Source organism: Bacillus rossius, chromosome 15, assembly GCF_032445375.1.
Source record: "Bacillus rossius redtenbacheri isolate Brsri chromosome 15, Brsri_v3, whole genome shotgun sequence".
Classification (NCBI taxonomy): Eukaryota; Metazoa; Arthropoda; class Insecta; order Phasmatodea; family Bacillidae; genus Bacillus; species Bacillus rossius.
In genome coordinates, this window is record NC_086342.1 from 40,063,604 (window position 1) to 40,082,543 (window position 18,940).

General features: G+C 40.4%; 1 protein-coding gene across 1 annotated transcript in view; it reads right to left on the bottom strand.

Annotated features, from left to right (window-relative positions):
- The window catches only part of LOC134539400 (uncharacterized), a 146,105-nt gene that overhangs the window by 65,076 nt on the left and 62,089 nt on the right, over positions 1-18,940 (bottom strand). The gene's annotated exons all lie outside the window — the stretch shown is intronic.

Sequence of the window (18,940 nt, forward strand, 5' to 3'; positions counted from 1 at the left end):
TAGTTTGAACTTATAAAATAGTAACCATAATTATACACTGTATTTTCAGGTTAAATAACATTCTAAAAAGAGTGTTGGTGAGAAATAACCATGCAATTATGATGTAGCACGTGACTGTAAAATTGACACACCCCCCTCCCGTCACGGATCCTGGGTCCAAGGCCCGTAATCGAACGCGGGGGCCATGCGGATATCTATTTTATTTCTTGTTTGCATGAGTGAGCAGATAATTCATTAATTTTTTTTTCGTAATGTTTTTACCTGATTTTACATTTAATATATATATATATATATATATATTTGGAATTAAAGGGTTCCGAGCCAAACAATTGGTTTCTCTATTAGCCTGCAGACGTAACTATGATTCAATTAATAAACTTTGAAAGCACTCTGAAAACAATGCCTTTGGCGTGCACGGTGTGGATAACGGAACAGCAATAGCGTTGGAGTGGGTGACGCATGCGCCCCACCCCGCACTCCGTTGACAGGGGGGAGGGGAAATGCAGAAACCCTCAGGGCGGTGCTGTATGTCCTGAAGGGGGCGCGGAAGACTGCCATATCGGAAAACTACCATAATGACAGTATTCCGCCTGGCCTCTTCGAAAAAGGCGGAAAAGTACCAAAACGGAAAACTGCCATAAGTTAAAAGGACGAGACGGAATTCTGCCATATTTTCTCATACACTACATGGAAATAGTACAGCGGCATTGCTCTCGAAGTAGTGTGTAGAATACTCGGTAGATAGCGCTGTCAACCTCTAGCTGTTTCTCAGGTTAACTTTAAAGATTACATATAGCGCTTCTGACGGCGATAGTTATATTAACAAATCACCTCCAGATCGCGGACGAGAAGAAAGAAATGTTTCCAAAAATGTATTATAGGGAGCAGCACTGTATTCTTATAACGAAGATGTATTCGATACAGTACTTCGAAAGCAAAGCAGCTGTACTCATTCCATGGAGTGTATAAGTAAATATGGCAGAATTCCGCCTCGCCCTTTGAACTAATGGTAGTTTTCCAGTATGGCAGTGTTCCGTGGCCCCCTCCTGACGGCGCGCCAGACCGCAGGGAGACATGCACACATGCGCACATGCGCACATGCGCACATGCACACATGCGCACATGCACACGCGCCAGTAAGGAGCCCAGTGCACTGCTAATGTGGAAACATCTCAGCTCTCGGCATGCGGCGCTTGGTGGGAGTGATCCCGTGGAAAATGGAACGGAAGTTAACACAAAGACGGCGGAAACCACGTGTAGCAACACAAACCTGCATGCAGACACGTTAGTGTACGGGCCAAACGTATTGGTGTGCCAAATGAATCTTTATGATAATGTGTGTATATATTTGGTTAGCTAAATAGTCATTAAAAAAAATTGGTTGTCTGTAAAGTCGGTTTACGGACGATAGTTCAACGTGACAACGTCATAAAAACATTGATGAAATGATTGCATACTTTTATGAATAAAATTGAATCTTTTGTTTTGGAATTATCACTATTATGTATGGATACAAAGAAGGAGTGAAATTAAATATACAATTTAATTCATTAATTTACTTTTATTTGCACTCATTAATTCAAATATGTTTATTACTTTAACGAGGAGATTATTTTAACTATAACTTTTATACATGTTTGCTATTTAAATTCTTCCAATCTGTGTTATTCTGTTAAGGATAGGACGATGATAGGAAAAGTAGGAAACGAATGGGAGTGTTTCAAGTTTAATGTCCCTCGAAAAATTCAAATCGATGGTTGTTCCAATCGAGTGGAAGAGAGATAGATGCGGCGCAAGCATACTATGAGTTTAACGGGACACAGCGTAACGGGAAAATGTGCGTTACGTGACACTTTTTCGTGCGTGCAGCCGGCGTTCATCGATTTATTAGACGTTGTCACGTCAAAAATTTAATCTGAAGTGTTAAAGTGGAAGTCAAACAAATGCATTTTCCCCCATAAGAAAGCGTGTATTAAATGTCAAGTGCGTATTTAAAACAGGAAGATTGTGGTGTTACACGTGTTTATGTCCGGCTACGCTACTACTAGCGCCGCTAGTTCACAAGCCACTTCGTGCTTCAGCAAGCAGACGGAGAATGAAGGGAAGTTGCCAGTAGAGCTGCAGAAAAACCGTATGTATTCGGTACTGAGAAACGGGTGCACCATATGGTAACGAGTAACGAAACGTTACACACGAATTGCATTTAGTTACTCGCATTTTTCGTAGTACGGAACAGTTCACTTGTAGTTCTACACTTTACCTATTAAATAAATTTTAATTTAGAATGACTTAAACAAAAGTCTGGTTCCAAATAAGGAAAAGTTAAAAAAAAATGCACCTTACGCAGTTTTGTATGTAATGCATAAGTATGTTTTCTACAAATTACGAATGTTGCGACGCCGCGACGTCATACTGTACGCGTACGCAATACGACTGGATTCGTTGCTCTAACATAACACGGCATGTTATGAGGTATCAGAAGTAACGAGTAACGTAACGATACGATAGTAACGAGTACTAATTGTTATAGTAACGAATACATACGGGTACGCTTTTTTTGACGTGACGTTTAATAAATCGATGAACGCCGGCTGCACGCACGTACAAGTGTCCCGTTACGCACATTGTTCCGTTACGCTGTGTCTCGTTACATACATTGTTCCGTTACGCTGTGTTCCGTTACGCTCATTGTACGCTTGCGCCGCATCTATCTCTCTTCCACTCGACTGTTTATAAAGTGAAGTGAAAAGTTAATGTGGTTTTCATTGCTTATTACAACAATTTCGGCAATAAAGGTTAATTATACTTGCATTTTAAAAATTTGATTACTAGTATAATTTAAAGTATTTATTCTTTTATTATTAAAATAAAAATGATTCAATTTTATTCATAAAATTATGCAATCATTTCCAGGGCCGGTGCAAGGTAAATTGGCGCCCTAGGCGAAAAACCTTAAGGGGCCCGCCTACCCGGGCACACATACGGTGTGCAGAGCTTCAGGAAAAACAACGCAATTTCAAAACTACTCAAGATATCCGAGTGGGGCCTGTTTACGAATAGCATTTAAGAGTTCGCTGAGGACCTAAAAGTACTTTTAATTTCGGATTAAGTTTTTAAACTGTATTTTTAGAAGCGTTAAAATGCCTAAAACGCATGTTTTCAGAGTAATTTTTAGGCATAAAACAATAAGTACAGATTCTTGAAAGCACTTAAGGGGCTTGCATAACACCTTTATCTTCATTTCTCCGCCATATAATGTTACGGTCATCGCTCAAATTTCACAGTTATCCTGTGACGACGAGACGAATGCGCGCCAGTTCAGAGACTTGCGCTTAGAGGCTATACCGCGCTGGAAGCACCAGCGAGCGTCGCGCTTATCATCCCGCCTCACTAACACACATTCACCCCTGACGAGGCGGGCCCCTTAATGCCTCCCCCCCCCCCCCCCCCCCCCCGGCTGGACACCTCAAAAAAAAAATTTCCTTGCCTCAAAATACATCACGTACGCCTAAGATTTTGTCAACAATCAAATGTAAGCAGGCTTGTGTTTATTTTTTTTACCTTTTTACTTATTACAAATCATAAACAGGTCACCGTGGACTTTAAATAATTACTTATATCAATATGAACATCCCAAACTGTTACAAATTCCATTTTCATTTAGTTTCAATAACTGTTAAACATATTATATCAGCTGTTATGTGTCGTGCTGCGCCGCCCCCAGCTACTTGGCGCCCTAGGCGGTTGCCTAGTTCGCCTATATGGTCGCGCCGACTCTGATCATTTCATCAATGTTTTGTAATGACGTTGTCACGTTAAACTATCGTCCGTAAACCGACTTTACAGACAACCAATTTTATTTCGTTACTTTTACACCTCTAGTTGCCAGACGTGGAATAAAGGCGGACGTCGCGACCATAGAGGTTGGAGAACAGCACCGCGTGTGACCTCCTTGGCCGCGATTTTTTTTTTTTTTCCTAACCTAACTAAAACTAAGTGTATTTTGGAGGGGTCCGGGTTAGGGAGGGACCTAGGTGCGTCTCAGGCCGAAGCCTATACGCCTAGTCATGCTGGGATTAGCCATGCAAGGAGAGGGTCGCATGCATCATGTGCTAGGAGGGGATTGGCCAGCCATGGCAGCGATTGGCGCCATGACTACTCCCCTCACTCTTAAATCTAGACTATAACTAGAGATAGGTTGGGCCCAGGTAAAACCTGCATAGACACAGGGAAAACCCTGGGCACATTCATGCGGGATGCAAATTGGCATGCATGGTGACCCTACACGCGCCGAGGGTCGCCGGAGACGGCCGAAGAAGGCCGAAGCGGGTCGGACTGGGTGCCGTTGGCTCTCGGCGGCAGTGACCTTGACCAACACCCCCCCTCCCCCCTCCTTCTAGGGTCGCCGACAGGTAAACTCGGCCAGTGGCTCTGGCGGCGGGCAGCGTGTGACGTCACTTCCCGGTTACGCCACAGTGCCGCCACTGGACTGCGACCCACTGTCTCGTGCTCACAACCACGGCATTCCAACCGTTTCTAGAACCGGTAACCAGCTTCCCACAGATGGATGAGGTAAGGCCCGTCTATGGGCAGTCCGTGTCCTTATCCGAATGTGAATAAGATTTCTGTTTTTTTTTTTTTTTTCCCCGTATATCTCCGAAACGATAACAGCTACCGTAAAAATGGATCAGACACAGGGTGTCCACAAGGAAAAAAAAATTTCGTACCAACCTAGGCGAAAAAAAGTACTAGATTAAAAAAAAAAGTACTAAATTATAAATTGTTACGGCTTTAACAATTTAGGAAGTTATTATGACATTGCAATGCTCGAACTTACATATCACACCACACACACATACATTCCATATATTTTTTAAAAATAATTACGCTTACTAATAAAACAAATTGGATTTACTGTAATCTATACTAATATTATAAAGCTGAAGAGTTTGTTTGTTTGTTTGAACGTGCTAATCTCAGGAACCACTGTTCCGATTTGAAAAATTCTTTTAGTGTTGGATAGTACATTTATCGAGGTAGGATATATGCTATATTATATTATCAATAACATTAGGGATCCTTACTAAAAGTCCAATTTAGAATCAAATGCGTTGGAGGGGGTTAGATACATCATGCAGTAGACGTACGAAGTGTGTGTTGACAATGCCGCAGGCGCTAGAAGTTGATTTCCTATTGCCTATTAACATTGTTGCCACGCACTAGATGCCTTATCATTCTTAATTTTCCCATACAAGTAAAAAACACCCGTGATATTAACAACGAAGCAATCAGTACCCTCATAAGAGTTCAATTAGTATTAAAATACTTTTTATCACTTTAAATCGCAAACCTAAACTATTGTTTTTTTTCCCTCTCTCTGTGTTTAATTTGTTTCTTTTCTTTCTTTTACTAGAGTTATTCTTTATTATTTTTAATTAATTTTCATTTTTCGTACCATCAATAATTTTCCTCTCCCGTTACAATCCTGACAAGGATATATATATATATATATCTTTATATATATATTTCTTGTGTGCGTGTGTATGTCACTCAACTCCTCCTAGATGGCTGGACCGATTTTGATGAAATTTTTTGTGTGAGTTCACGGGGATTCGAGGATGGTTTGGATTCACAATTGGATATTTTATCTCGATTCTGAGTTAAGAAAAACTAAAAAAACACGCTTTAAAAGCAAAAAAAACTAAGCATTGTTGATAATTAGCCTCCATGGCAACGGGCTTTTGCATTGTTGTTGCCTTCTGCGTAACCATTGGAAAGGTTTTTGAAAACGGCAGTGGCGTGCCCAAGAGGAGGGGTATGTATAATGAGAAGATACAAAATGTCCAGCGTAGAAATACTTACCGCCATATCCATATCTCACAAAAAGTACATTTGGGCAGGACAATGTCTGTCGGGTCCGCTAGAAAGATATATAGAGAGATAGAGATATAAATAGAAAGATAGAGAGAGTTATAGAGATATACATAGAGAGATAGATAATTAGAGAGATAAAGAGAGATGCTTAGTATACGTTAAAAAAAATTACATTATTAATAAATTAAAAAATTGATTGAGGCATTGCAACGCATGCCGTGCATTATCTAGTGTGTGTGTGTGTGTGTGTGTATATATATATATATATATATATATATACACACATACATATATATATGCGAAATACCACTCACTGACTCACTCATCACGAGATCTCTAAAACTATACACCCGATTGATTTGAAATTTAGCATAGTTACTCATTTTGTGATGTAGACGCTCACTAAGAACGGATTCTGCGGAAATCCGATCCCAAGGGGAGTTTCGGGGGCGTAATATATCAAAATGTCCAGTTTTTGGTAAGAAATCACCATGGCAACGGCTGTTGCTTTGTTGATGCTGCATTCGTCTCTATGACAACGACTATTTCATTGTTAGTGCAGTCCTCATCACCGTTGAAATTTTGGGGGTACTTTAAATATCAAAAATTGCTTTTTTTTTTCAAGTATATATATATTCTACAGACTTGAAACTTCACAGTAATGTTCCTTATGTTACGCAGGATGATATTTTCCGAAAATTAGATCCCATGGGTGGTTAAAACCACGCAACAGTGGGTACTTTGTCTGCATGAGAACAGGATTTTGCATTGTTCATGCCTTCTGCGTCTCCATGGCAACGGGCATCGCGCGGCAGTGGCGTACCCACAAGGAGGGGCATGTATAATGAGCGGCGCAAGAGTGATCTGCCTGTAGACTGCCGTAGCGAAGTACGGGTACATCAGTTGTACATTGCGTGCACGAGTCGGGAAACCATCGGTGCTATTCATTTTCTCTCCGGTACATTATACAGCATTGTAATAAATTTTCAATGAATTTTTTTTATTTACTATTACTGTAAATGGGAGATGTGGCTTAATTTTTTTCTATTAGTATAGCCGTGCGAAGCCGGGTCAGGCAGCTAGTATTATTATATTAAAGAAAAAAAGTACTAGATCTGAGCGTAAATGTACTAGACCACTTAAAAAAATTATAAAAGTACTAGATCCAGTACGAAAGTACTAACTGTGGACACCCTGATCAGACAAAGTTTGTAGATCGCGGAATTCTTAAAAAAAAAATGTATGAATACTTTTTTTTTCCCCCTTACGAAGCACCGCTTTCGAGATATCGTGACTTTAGAATGTAGGAATGTCTTATTTTCAATTATCTGCACACATTTCCGCACCACCTCTGAACTAGCGTACTCCGCGCTTTTTTTTAACGTGGTTTCCTCATTATTAATACCCCACGATATATTTCGATCAAGGAAATTGGATGGGAAAATATTTTATTAATTAAAAAGAATCTGAGCTGCATTCAAGACGGTGTTTTTAAAACAAATGTTGAAACTTGGGACACTCTATGCCGAAGATACTGCGCTTTCTTTATTTCAGCCGCTTTATCTAGTTCATTGCCGCAAAACAAGCAGTATTCTTTGAAACAAAAAGAAGAGCCATTTCCTCGCGCTCTAGTATGAGGAGGACAATTCCCAGATGTACCAGCTGTTTCCACCTCGCGTTGTCTTTTAGCTGCAGCAATGCTGCTCTTCCGGGTGTACACTATACGACACTGCTTATGGATTGTTACAGATGGTTTGTCTTTCAAGTATTCCTCAAACCCACCGCTCCTTTCTTTACTTGAATCGATCAAGGTTTTCATTCCACGATCAACAACCACAATTATTTCACCTTCAGTCAAAGATTCACTGAAATTGAAGCAAACTTCTGACATTTTTATAAAATTTTGTGACGGCACAGTTTAAAATGAAAATATCATCTACAAACACGTCTATTTACACTACGAAATACTGTTAAAAACTGACTGGATTTACTACAGTTATGTCCCTTGGAAAAAGCAGGTATACGCCGGTTTCTAGCTGAACAATGGAGTGTCGCAGGCAGATGCTACTCAAGGCCAACCGACCAATGGAATTAGAAACGGATAGTTGACTCACTCAAAATTGTATGTTTTCCCCTTATTTGAGTGTGTGAGTCACAAAAACCAATACTCCAATATTTGTTTTCTTCAAATGGAAGACCCGATGATGCATACTGGCCGCATATGAGTGCATATTAGTATTTTAGAGGTTTGAAATCGCGATAACTCGAGAATGGTGATTCGTAGGGGGAAAAAAAGTATTCGTACATTTTTTTGTAGAGAATTTCACGATCTACAAACTTTGTCTGATACTTTTTTCAGTATCTCTTGTCGTTTTAGAGATATACGTAAAAAAAAACAGAAATTGGTGACCTTTGACCTCGAATAAAAAACAACGCACAAGCGGGATTGATGGGGACTTTCGACACATCATTCGTAATGACGTAGTCAAGACCTGTGAAAAAATCCAGCTTGTTGGGAATCAATGCAAACTCGAATGTATATTTTATGGTAGGAACAAGAAGCCAAGAAGACCAAAACGAAATATTGATTAGTGCTGTCCGTTTTCAACGGCGCTTTTCGAAGGTCTGAAGCACACATTTCAATTATAAAGGAAATTTTCTCATAAAAACTAATCTCAAGGTCATACCGGACCCAAAATAAGGCGGTTTGCACTGCTTACGACGGCACAGAGGCCTTGGAAGCTCAGACATGACGTACTTTCCACGAAGATCCAGTCCACTGGACAGCTTTTCTTATTCGAGGCGCACTCTTCAGTTCCAGCTGAAGTCCTTGTGACGGTGTACTGGCTTCACACGCGGGGAGCCGGGACTTTCCCTCCCAGTACACTCTCCCCGCCATTGTCTGGCGGTGACGTCACGAGGCAGCAACCCTCCCTCTCAGAGGCTGGCAGCCTGGCGGGAGACAACCAGTGCCACCAACTGAAATGCGGACAGCAGTGACCAAGTTCCCGCCCATTTGCTTAGTAGTTTATTTCTACCCTGTCCAACTCTTCTTCCGGAAACATCCTTCTGTTTCCCGTATTGAACCTGCTTGATATTAATGCATGAAATTTTGCATCCCGCATGTAAGTGCCCAGGGTTTTCCCTGTGTCTATGCAGGTTTCACCTGGGCTCAACTTATCTAGTCTTAGTCTAGGATAGTCAGTGAGGGTAGTTAGTCATGGCGCCAATTGCTGCCATGGCTGGCCAATCCCCTCCTAGCACATGATGCATGGCTAACACCCTGCATGATTACAGTGCTTCGGCCTGAGACGCACTTAGAGTCTCTCCCTAACCCAGACCCCTCCCAAAAACTCTTAGTTTTTAGTTAGGTTAGGAAAAAAAATTGACGGCGAGATAAGGCTCCAGACCGCCGCGCCACTCACAGGGGAGAGGGTATTTTAAATAAATAAACTCTATCTTCAAAGAAAATCATTCTAGAAATTGTGATAGGTGTAAGTGAAACGAAAAATTGAGTTATAAGTTATTTATATAGGAATTACAAAAAAAATGTTAAGGAACTAAAAAAGAATTAACTTTTCGTAATCAATTATACAGAATCTTTACATATTTTATTATTCAAGCGAAAAAATACTATAATATATATTAATTATTGAAGCGTAAAAAGAAAATTAACGCATTTTCCTGCTCGAATGTCTGTAAACAAAATAAAGCAAAATATAAACAAATAATTATTTTTAAGCTTATTAAAATCGTACTAGATATAAAATAGTTAAAATATTTCCTTCCAAAATAAAAATAATTTCGATGCGATATAAAATCAATATGGCAAATTAAAAATCCGAATATTCATAACATGACATTTGGTCAAAAATTTCTTTCGTAAATTAGGAAAATTTCAAATTTCGTATATTGAAGTTTTTCTGTACACATAAAAAGGTGATCGAAGTACAGAAAGGGGGGGGGAGGAGGCATCCTATAATTAACATGTGCCTGCTCGCAAACAAACACGGAGAACAGCTCTATGTCTCAATAATTCATGCACGCTAGTGTAGGTTCTCTTTGGACAAGTGTAAACTAGGGCATCCCAGCACGAGCTACATGGAGAACGGCTCTCTGCTGCAAGTGATCACGCATGCTAGTCTGCGCTCATTTGGACCCGAGCTAGCTTGGACGTCTCTGCGCGAGTTACGCGGTTGATGGCTTTCTGACATAAGAGCTCACGCTTGCTAGTGTGCACTTTCCTTGGAGCCAAACTAGCTAGGGTGTCCATTCTCGAGCCACGCGGTTGATGCGCCTCTGCCTCCACAGCTCAAAGGCGCTAGTGTGTGCTCTCCTTGAACCTGTGTTATCTATGGCATCCCTGCACGAGCTACTTGTAGGACAGCTCTCAGCTCTAAGAGATCGCGTGCTCTAGTGTGTACTCTCCTTGTAGCCAAGTTAGTCGAAGCATCCCTGCACGATCTGCACGGATGATGGCTCCCTGCTTCAAGTACTCACGCTTGCTATTGTGTGGTCTTCTTAGACCCGAGCTAGCTATGGCATCCCTACATGAGCTAAACAGAAGACGGCTCCCTGCCTCAAGAGCTCACTTGCGCTAGTGTGCGCTCTCCTTGAACCCATTATTGCTAGGGCGACCCACATGAGCTAGACGGAGGACGGCTCTCTGTGTGCATTCTCCTTGGACCAGAGTTAGCTAGGTCGTCCCTGCACGAGCTACAGTGCAGACACAGGGAGCTGTTATCAGATAGGGACTACGATGAGCTTTCTGTACACTAACATACCAACATCAGAATGTCATATTGTTAAGAACGCTGGAGACCAGACCGCGACGCCAGGTTCGGAGCTGGCTGGCGGCCCCGCACGGCCACGTGCGGTCCACTGATGGAAGGTATGCCACGCGCGCCTGGCCGGATCACAGGGGTCCTCGCTACCCACTCTCCCCTTCTCACCCTCGCATTGTCCTTCCTCGGCACTGTTATATATCGCTGAGTGGCCTTGGGAATTCCGCGGGCCGCCGCGTGGAGTGACGTGCACAAGCACCGCCTTTCTGGACTGTTCGGGCGGCGGGTCGACCCGGCATGACGCGACTCTTCACAGACACTCTCGGCGATTCGAGAAGGGCACGCCAGGTACTTAAGCAGCGACGCCGGCCTCCGCGGGAGTTCCGAGAGTTCGGAGAGTTCCGCGAGTGAAGGGAAGTGCGATATCGGCGAAGAGGGTGAGAGACCCCCTCGAGAGTGGCGCGACGCGGAGTGACGGGATCGAGAGAGTGCGACTGAGTGGCGCGAGACTGTGTGTGTGGGCAGGCACGAGGTGAGGGGCGAACCACTGTCGAGCCCAGCTCCAGTGAGGAGTGCGAACTGTGGAACTTGACAGACATTGAGTGACTGGAGAATAAACATTTTTAAGTGCCAGTGATTTAAGATAGGATATTTTTAAGTACAATTATTTATTAGTAATGTAAAACTAGTAATTAATAAAACTGTAATAACACTTAATTGGGATATCCTTTACGAACCCAGTTTTCCCCACATAGGTCGTAACAATATTTAGGGATTAATTATAAGTAAATTTTAACATGTCACTTGTTACTTAGCTATAATTTTACTTTATTAAGTTGTTATTTTGACTCGAATAATATTTTAATGTGGACAAAACCATTTTACTTTTTTTAATTTTTTTTAATTTTTTTTTATTTTTAGATAGCGCTGTGAATCAACAAATATTTCATCGTCACGATGGTGGCCTTTGTAATTTTAAATTGCGATGTCAAAATATATTTTTTTTTCTTTTAAAATTCCTGTCTCGTGTGTTAAAAATAATAATAACAAAATGCATTACTATACTAATAATATATATAGGAATAATATAAAGGAATCGGGATACCTCGGTAAATGTTTATGTTTAAATACCAACACTTATGTTCATTTTGTTTTTCATGCGTGTTTGAATGAATCAGTTCTTTCTTGAAGGCACTAGTTAATATTTCAACATTTTTTTTTGTTGCGCAGTTGCTGCAGTTTTTATGGCTACCACTTTCAATAAAGCCAGTTTGTGTGTATTTTAATCAGACGGGCATTTATGTAAATTAATACCACCTTTTTACGAGCCAAATATGGTTAAGTATTGTGAAACAACTAGGTTAACTTAACATTCCTTTAGGTCATCAACGAACACAACCTTCCGTCTCTAATGAATTCTTATGAAAATCCTTAATTTAATTTAATTAATATCAGCACATGAAATAAAATATTCCACAATATTTGATTAAAGTGTATAAATGGTTTAAAGGGCCCCTAGACCATGAACCCGAAGAACTCGGTAAAAGCCTATTTACTGATATCGTCCGGTACAAACCTAAATCCCTTTATTTTTATTCTATGTGGCTGGTAGTGTCAGAATCATTAGAGACCATTTTCAGAGAGAAATATAAGGAATTATATTTAATCTGGGAGTCAAATCTCTGTTTACTTCTATACACCGCAGGCCGAAGTAGCCATAGGGCGAAACTGATTAGGCGGAATATGGCCACTAAAATAACAATGTGGTTGAGAAATGCTAACATCAAAAATTAATTTTTAAAACTAAAGAAAACCAAACATTTTCTTTACCAAATAACTTGAATAAAAAAGTAATTTCACAAACGTTCTTTGTTTATAATTGAGTCTATGGAATGGTGTATTAACAGAGTGGCGTGTCGAGTATAAAAGGTAAGTTATTATATTATGGAATATTTTTTTACAATGTTGAATTATCTAGGTAGCAATGAAATAAGCAAGGCTGATGTCATGTGCACATGTGCAGACGTGTTCACGGGTGTATTTTTGCTTTTGAAACTGAGGTTATGCTTTTAAACACTCACATATTTTGGCTAATCAGGTTATAATTTTTGAAAAAAAAAAAAAACATAAAATATTTTAACATAGTGTTTTGGTTGTCCCGTATTGTTGAATATTCCCAGCAAAGAAAGATAGCAAAGAAATTCAAGGTTGTCATAATTTACTTTTGAAACGTTAACGACTTTGTAAGGTTGCCTATACATACCGCACAGAGATTAGGGAAATACACAGATGGAGCATAAGGTCTTATTTTTGACGAGGGGGGTGAAGCCAAGAAGTGAGGAGCCGAAAGGTACGCGCGTTAGAAGTTATACTCTTTGGCGTAATAAAAAATTGGTTCTCTGTAAAGTCGGTTTACGGACGATAGTTTAACGTGACAACGTCATAAAAAACATTGATGCAATGATTGCATATTTTTATGAATAACATTGAATCATTTTTATTGAATTATCACTATTTTGTATGGATACAAAGAAGGAGTGAAATGAAATCCACAACTTAATTGATAAATTTTCTTTTATTTGCACTCATTAATTCAAATACTTTAACGAAGAGATTATTTTAACTATAACTTTTATACATGTTTGCTATTTAAATTCTTCCAATCTGTGTTATTCTGTTAAGGATAGGACGATGATAGGAAAAGTAGGAAACGAATGGGAGTGTTTCAAGTTTAATGTGCCTCGAAAAAGATAATCGATGGTTGTTCCAATCGAGTGGAAGAGAGATAGATGCGGCGCAAGCGTATAATGAGCGTAACGGGACACAGCTTACGGGACAATGTGCGTTACGGGACACTTTTCCGTGCGTACAGCCGGCGTTCATCGATTTATTAGACGTTGTCACGTCAAAAACTGAAAAGTACGTTATATATTTTGTTGTGTATGCTTGAAAATAAAAAAAAATAATTTATGCGAGTGTGTATGATATTGATTTATTGTTGTATACAACAAACGAAATTATCATTTTAGTTTTCTCACCAAATATCACCATTCTTATTTCCAGGTTTGTGAGTCTCGTTTCTAAGTTCAGTGGTGGTAACAGAGTTGGCCAGGCAAGAAGAGGGCCTAGCCGGATCAGAGAGATTGGAGCAGGGATCTCTCATTCACAGGGTCCATCGTGACACACATGTGCGTGGAAAGAAATGTGAGGAAGAAGTCCAGGCAAAACCTTGAAAATATTGTGTTCTAAAAGTGAAAAAAAAAAAAAAAAAATTGGTTGTCTGTAAAGTCGGTTTACGGACGATAGTTTAACGTGACAACGTCATAACAAAACATTGATGAAATGATTGCATACTTAATGAATAAAATTGAATCATTTTTTTAAATAATAAAAGAATACATATTTGAAATTATACTAGTAATCAGATTTTTAAAATGCAAGAATAATTAACCTTTATTGCCGAAATTGTTGTTGTAATAAGCAATGAAAACCACATTAACTTTTCACTTCACTTTATAAACAGTCGAGTGGAAGAGAGATAGATGCGGCGCAAGTGTACAATGAGCGTAACGGGACACAGCGTAACGGAACAATGTGCGTAACAGGACACTTTATCGTGCGTGCAGCCGACGTTCATCGATTTATTAGACGTTGTCACGTCAAAAAATCAGAACATGTCTGAACAACAAATTTACTAAGTCAAAATGGCCTAAAAAGAAACAAAAGCTACAGCTGCTTCAGATAACAATTACGGAGTGGAAAGCATAGAGCCAGACTTACCTGAAGTTGAAATGCAGAAGAAGGGATGATTATTAAACAGGATACTTTAAATCTTACTTACTTTGTACCACAATCCGGTGGAGAACATTCTCTTCAAGGAAAAAACTCAATACTGAGTCAATCAATTTGTGGCTGGCTGCACAAAAAAAAAAGGGGGGGGGGGGGGTAATTTGTCTGTAAAGTCGGTTTACGGACGATAATTTTACGTGATAACGTCATAAGAAAACATTGATGAAAAATTGCATTCTTTTTAATTTTCAAATATTATTTACAATTTTGCAAATTTAATTTATATAATTTGTTTAAATATAATCACGAACAATTAATTATAGAAATAAACTGAAATCAAATCAATGTCAATAAATTGTTAATTTGAAATGACGAAATTGGACAAATAAATCAAATTGTTTAAATTTTCCACTTTTAAAAAGCCCGCCGTAACCTGTTTGATATTATAGAAGATTTTCTCGCACGGTGGTTGGCCGGTTCTTTCACGCTCGGCTCCTGCGGAACGTGACAATGAGTCATGCTTTTTCGTGCGTGCAGCCGGCGTTCATCGATTTATAAGAAGTTATCACGTCAAAAAAACACTGCGCAAATATGAAGATATCAGTGGTGTGACCACAGAAAAATGTGGGAAATGTGTTTTTAAGACAGTGCCCTACCTTGGTGCTTCTCTTGACGCTCCAGTAGGCAATATTTCGCTTGTATTGGTGGAAATAAATTCGGGTGTGTGCCCAACGGAAAGCGCATGAAATGGTTTCAAGAAAAAAAGACTGTATTCTGCTTCTCAAACCTACCCACAGTTTCTATCACAAAATGTAGGAACAACTTAAAAATTCGAACAAGCAGAAATACGATTTCATGGCCTACAACAGCATTACTATTTAGTTCAAAGAATTTTCGGCTTATCTCTATCTTTCTCTGTCTATAAAATCATTATATTTCTCTATATTTATTTTTAAAATATTTTTATCTCTCTATATATCTATCTCTCTATATATCTATCTCTCTATAGCCTACTATCCTACTAATATTATAAATGTGAAAGTGTGTATGTTTGGATATTTGTTACTAAATCACACAAAAACCGCTACACGAATTTGAATGAAAATTGGCAAACAGATATTTTAAAACCTGTATTAACACATAGGCTACTTATTAATGTGAAATTCCATCCCTAATGGAAGTGACAAAGTGATAAATTCATTTTTATAACATAAAAAAGGCATATTTACTTTGTACACTTGACATTTAAAAAAGAAGACAATTACTGTCTACATCTGATTTCGAAAACAGTCCCCTTCACCCTGTGTTAAGCCAGGGCAATGCGGGTACTGCTGTTAGCATCTATGTATAGCCATCTCTTCATATGACTCTATCTCTATATCTCTCTATTTATACATGTTTCTGTATGTATCTAAATCTATCTCCCTATATCTCGATGTATCTCTATCTCTGTGTTTATATCTTCCTTTCTATATCTTTATCTTTACAAAAATGAAGATGAACATAATAACATTCCTTTATTTATATTATTACCTATCTATATTTTAATCTATCTTTTTACTGTAACTGGTGTGACAAAGGTATTCGAATATAAAGTTTTGTCAAAACTGCAAAGCAATCAGTGAAGAACTTTCGAAGAATTAAGATTTTGAAGAACTAACAATTATATTTTTATTTACATAGATGACACGAAAATGATTAAAAAAAACAGCATGGCGTGTGAGACCCCATGTTAGGAAAACGGGACTCTTAAAAACCTTGCGCAAGGTCTCGGTGGTCATGAACCTGATTCCTGCTGGGGTTGGGCTCGAACTGAGACCCTGGCCCCAGGGGCGTATATCCCCGGGGGAGGGGGCGTATATCCCCGGGGGAGGGGGCGTATATCCCCGGGGGAGGGGGCGTATATCCCCGGGGGAGGGGGCGTATATCCCCGGGGGAGGGGGCGTATATCCCCGGGGGAGGGGGCGTATATCCCCGGGGGAGGGGGCGTATATCCCCTGGGGAGGGGGCGTATATCCCCGGGGGAGGGGGCGTATATCCTCGGGGGAGGGGGCGTATATCCCCGGGGGAGGGGGCGTATATCCCCGGGGGAGGGGGCGTATATCCCCGGGGGAGGGGGCCCGCTGGCGCTTGGAAAATCTTAACTCTGCAATGGGAATAGTAATAGTAAATGTATTCCCGCGGGCCCCCTCCCCCAATGGAAACACCTACAGACTTGGCCCATGCCTGGCCCTAAGACCGCGGGAAGCCTAAGATGTACATCAAGCTCTGTCCCTGCCCGAACACGCCCGAATATTCACGTTCGGCCAACCTCGGGTTTATTTAAATATATATATATATATTTCTCTGTTTATTTTAATGTAGCTATACTAACCTAACTAACCGTCAATAGTGTTTTAAAGTGTTTTAATGTAGCCAACCTAACCGACCACTTTTAATATTTGAATTCCTTTTTCCTGCGCAAACATAACACAAACCCCGAGGTTGGGCTAAGGTGAATATTCTGGCGTGTTCGGGCAGGGACAGAGCTTGATGCACATCTGAGGCTTCTCTAAGACCGCGGCCACTCCCTCCTCTCCCGGGGACTTGTGCACGAGCCACGCGACCTCGCTGGGTTGGTCCGTGAGCCAACCTGCTGCCGAGCGCGCCTCCAGCAGACAGGAGCACCTGGTGCTGGCGCCCACACACCTCCACTCAGCCGTAGCACAGTCCGTGCAACACCGCATTTAAAAACAAATTGGTTGTCTGTAAAGTCGGTTTACGGACGATAGTTTAACGTGACAACGTCATAACAAAACATTGATGAAATGATTGCATACTTTATGAATAAGATTGAATTATTTTTATTGAATTATCACTATTTTGTATGGATACAAAGAAGGAGTGAAATGAAATCCACAACTTAATTGATAAATTTTCTTTTATTTGCACTCATTAATTCAAATACTTTAACGAAGAGATTATTTTAACTATAACTTTTATACATGTTTGCTATTTAAATTCTTCCAATCTGTGTTATTCTGTTAAGGATAGGACGATGATAGGAAAAGTAGGAAACGAATGGGAGTGTTTCAAGTTTAATGTGCCTCGAAAAAGATAATCGATGGTTGTTCCAATAGAGTGGAAGAGAGATAGATGCGGCGCAAGCGTACAATGTGCGTAACGGGACACTTTTTCGTGCGTGCAGCCGGCGTTCATCGATTTATTAGACGTTGTCACGTCAAAACAACGCAGTAAGTTGAGGCTAGGGACTCGTGATGGAGGATTGGGTAATTTCGTCAACTGAACGACTGCCTTTTGCTGGCGACAGGCGACCTGAAGCTATATCCACTCCTGAGTGTGTCCCGATGCACCAACTCGCAGTTTACTTATTTAAATAATTAATTACTCGTAGTTCATGAAGCGTAGATGTTGTTGCTAAGGTTTTTGCAATGACAGATTGTGACAATTTCGGTAACTGCCAACAGCCATTGACAGGCGACAGGCGACAGGCGACAGGCGACCTGACGCTATGTCCATTCTGGAGCAAGGTCCGATGCAGCAGCTCGCGATTAATTAACGTAATTAAATTCACTTATGTATACACAAGCATACTTAGTTTTTAGCTGCACGAGATGGCTGGCAGGCTGGCGGGAAACGACGAAAGTCCCCCCCCCCCCCAAAAAAAAACAGTAACGCCCTAAAACTAATGCAGACATAAATGTCCAAGTTCGCGCCCATTGCTTGGTAGTTTATTTCTACTCTGTCCAACTCTTCTTCAGGAGCCATCCTTCTGTTTCCCGTAACCAACCTGCACGCATAATGCATGAAACGTTTGCACCCCGCACGAAAGTGCCCAGGGTTTTCCCTGTGTCTGTGCAGGTTTCACCTGGGCCCAACTTATCTAGTTTTAGTCTAGGATAGTCAGTGAGGGGAGTTAGTCATGGCGCCAATCGCTGCCATGGCTGGCCAATCCCCCTCCTAGCACATGATGCATGCTACCTCAACACCCCGCATGATTAGAGCGTATAGGCTTCGGGCTGAGACGCACTTAGAGTCTCTCCCTAATCCAGACCCTTCCCAAATGCACATAGTTTTTAGTTAGGTTTGGGAAAAATAAAAGACTTGCACATCAACTCACGGCTGGAGTGTAGCTGCAACAACACGTGAGAGAGGTTACTTTCTTACTTTCACGCCAATTACCATTTCATTCACACCGAAAACATTTAGTGCGTGAAACTCGCAAGCATTGCAAGTGAAACTCACCACTTCTTTCTTTCGTATGTTTTTTTTTATAGGGCTAAACATCTCGTCAGCACCAAATTCATTTCCCAGAAACTTCATGAGCTTGAAAAAGCAATCGAATGATACCAAATAAATTGTATATTATGTATAGAAAATAGCAACTGTTACGTACACGTATTCACGTACAACACACGGCCATGTCCATGAGCAGCCAAACCCCTTTATGTTTTTATTCAAACAAATAGTTTTATGTATATATATTTAGATCA